We start from the raw sequence: 3,670 nt of genomic DNA on the forward strand, positions 1-3,670 counted from the left end.
GATCCCGGGCAGTCAGGTGCAGCAGCCAGCGGTGCAGGAGGTTCGGGAGGTGGCCTCGGTCAAGGCCTCCACACACAGCAGGTAAAGACCCAGCAGGACTGAAGGCTGCCCTCCCGCCCAGCTGCCAGTCGTGCCCACCCCAGGAACCGGGAACCGACAAACAGCACCCTCGGCCCACAGGAATCGGACTCCTAGGAAAAAGTGGAAAATGGACAGGAGAGTCAGCTCGCGGGAACTAGCCGATTTTGTACATCTTGGACCTCAGCTCCCAGACAAACACGCTCCCGGTGACTCACTTCAGACAGGAGCCCCGGATCCTGGTGTGTGTGTGGCTCAGGCAGGGTTTCCACAAGCATCTGCGTTAGTGGCCATTATGGGCTGAGTTGTGTCCCCGCCCAGGCCCCAAATTCACCTACTGAAGTCTTAACTCTCAGTAAGTACCTCAAGTTTTAAAGAGCTATCTAGGGTCAAATAAGATCTTTGCGGGGGTGGGGGTCCTAATCCAACAGAAGCAGCATTTTGGTTGTTTTTTTCTTTTTTAACCATTTATTTGTTTATTTATTTATTTTGAGAGACAGAGGGGAGGGGCACGGGGAGGGGAGAGAAAGAGAGAGAGAGAGAGAGAGAGAGAGAGAGAGAATCCCAAGAAGGCTCTGAGGGAACGCAGAGACCCACACGGGTCTGGAACCCACGAACCCACGGACCCGTGAGATCATGACCTGAGCCGAAATCAAGAGTTGGTGGCTTAATCGACTGAACCACCCAGGCGCCCCAGGACCGGCATTTAGTTATGGCAGCCCTAGCCAACTCATATTTTAAGTTTTGGAGATTGCCAAGTAGAGAAATCCAGATTTCCATTTTCTCTTTAAAAATTGGAAGCTATGGGGCACCTGGGTGGGTCAGTCAGCTAAGCATCCGACTCTTGATCTCAGCTCCAGTCTTGATCTCAGGGTCGTGAGTTCATGCCCAGTGTGGAGCCTACATTAAAAAATAATAATAATAGGGGAGCCTGGGTGGTTCAGTCAGTTGAGCCTCCGACTTTGGCTCAGGTCATGATCTCACACTTTGTGGGTTCAAGCCCCACGTCAGGCTCTGGGCTGACAGCTTGGAGCCCGGAGCCTGCTTTGGATTCTGTGTCTCCCTCTTCTCTCTGTCCCTCCCCCCGCTCATGCTCTGTCTCTGTCTCTGTCTCTTTCTCTCTCAAAAATAAATAAACACTAAAAATTTTTTAATTCACATTAAAAAATTAATAATAAAATAATAAAAATTGGAAGTTGTGGACAAAAATCCGAAGTTGTGGCCTCCCCGGGCCGACATTCCCTGCTGGTTGAAACTGGCACTCGCTGTCCACTGTGGACAGGCCACTGTCCCCACCAGCCTCACTCGCTGACCCTTATTTTCTGGCCCCGGTCTGTACCTGCGTCTGCAACCCTAAATACGAGACAGCAAATCCTGGCCGCAACCCTCAGGACAGAGTCTCCATTAAACACAGGGGCCCCAGGCCGTTCAGCGAGTGAGACATGAGACTTAGTGGCACTGTTTCCTGCCCATCCAAGAGAGTTAGCACTGATAATCATAATTTCTCTTACGGCTGCTATTTAACACCTGCTATGTGCCCACCCGCGTTAAGTACTTTGTACAGATTGTCTTATTTAATCCTGAGAACAACCCAGTGAAGGCTTAATGTTATCCCTGTTTTTACAGATGAGGAGACTGAGTCCCAGACCTAATCAGTGACCTGCCCAGAGTCACGCAGCTATAAAGAACAGTTAACCGAGGCCACTTTCTCACCATGTTCTTATTTGTAAAGAGATGGGCCTTGGATCTAAGGAAGCGGCCTGAAATGGAGGCGGGAGGCAGAAAGCCTCTATTTCAGGGAGGCCTCGACTCTAAGTTGATGTAGATGTCTGCGAGGCACCCGCCATGCACAAAGTGGACACGACGATGGCCTGGGGTGGCCCCTTGCACGTCGATTGGGAGGATCAAAGAGCACCGGGTATTTCCAACAGGATACGTTTACTAAGGAAGGAGACCCCATTCTGCAGCCCCGATGCAAGCAAAACAAACAATAGGAAAAACCAAGATTAAAAAAAATCACCCCCCCCCCGTCTCTCCGCCCCTCCCCTGCTAGTGCTCTGTCTCTCAATGATAAATAAATGTTAAAAAAAAATAAATATTTTAAAAACTCAGGGGAAGGTCAGGCCCTTTACCCTGGGGCTTCCGGCTCTACCAACCAGGCTGTGCCTTCCTCGGGATCTCCGCCACCAGGCTCTTCAAGGGCACGAGCACAGAAGCCGGGGATGGGGCCAGAGGCCCGGGGTCTGCGCGTGGCGCAGGGTGCCTCCGTCTGAGCCTCTGCTTCTCGGCTGCAGAAGGGAGCTGGTGGCGCGGGCCCCCCACTGCTCTGACAAGACCCCCTCTGATCCTGCTGTCTCCGAGGCCCCCTTGGGCCAAGACGCTGTGGCTTCTCTCCGGGTTCGAAGAGCCGAAACGGAGAGTTGTGGGAAGGACTAGAAGCCAAGGGTCCCCACGGGCCACCAGGCGCCGCCCCCGCTTCCGGGTGGGGGTGGGGGGCAGGGTGCCCGCGAGGCGTCGCGAGGGTCTTCTACCCGTTTCTCAGAGGGAGGGTCCCTCTGTGGTTTGTCAGGACCACCTGTCACAGGCCCACCCTCAGCCCGGCATTAGGTCTGCACGACCAGCACCCCGAAGCCCCCGGATCCCGCCCCTGCTCGCCCCCGCCCCCCCTCCCCCACAGTGACAAGTGTAAAGATGAGGCTGCTAATATTTGCTGTGTGCTTGCGAGGCTGAGCCCCCTGTTAGGAATCGGTACACTGAGGCACAGCAAGTCTGAGTGACGTGTCCAAGGTCACCCCACGGCGACAGCCAGGATTTGAAGCCAGACACTCTGGCTCTCATGCTGTCCTCTTCCTCCTCTGCCTGGGGACCCTTTCAGTTCACGTTCAAGCTCCATCTCCTTTCGGAGGCCTCTCCTGGACACCTCCAGCCATGCCATGCCTGTTCTCTAGCCCCCACGCTTCGAGTGTCTACAACACCCTGGGGCACTTTACACACCAGGTCGCTACCCACCACCCAGAGTCTCCATTATTATCCCCATTTAACGGTGGGGACCTGAGACTTCGGGACATTCAAGTGACTTGATCAAGGCTGCAGGGCTAATCAATGCTAGAGGCAGGATTGGAACTCAGGCCCACCTGACTCCAAAGCCCTCGGTCTGCTACCGTTGTGTGTCGCGTGCCTCCCCAGTGCTGCAGCCCTCACTTGTCATACTGTGGCACAGCTCGCCTTTACGGGACTGCCTTTGGGGCGGAGCTCATATCTGACCCGTCCTCGGTGCCAGGAGCCAGCCCTGGATCTGGAAAGACCCAGCCTGCAGATCTGGGCACCAGATGCCCATGGCGAGGGTGCTAAGTGAGAAGGAGCTCAGCGATGCTCACATAGCCAGCTTCATTCATTCATTCATTCATTCCACTGGCAAAGGTTCATTGAGTGCCCACAACGGGTCAAGCACTGCTCTGGACACTGGGAAAAGAGTGGAGAACAAAACAGAAACATCCCTGCTCCTCAAGGAGCTTGCACTCTTCTGGGCAGAGTCAGGTAACCAAAAAAGAGAGAGCTATGTCAGCTGGCGGGGGGGGGGGGGGGGGGGGGG

Source organism: Panthera uncia, chromosome B1, assembly GCF_023721935.1.
Source record: "Panthera uncia isolate 11264 chromosome B1, Puncia_PCG_1.0, whole genome shotgun sequence".
Lineage (NCBI taxonomy): Eukaryota > Metazoa > Chordata > Mammalia > Carnivora > Felidae > Panthera > Panthera uncia.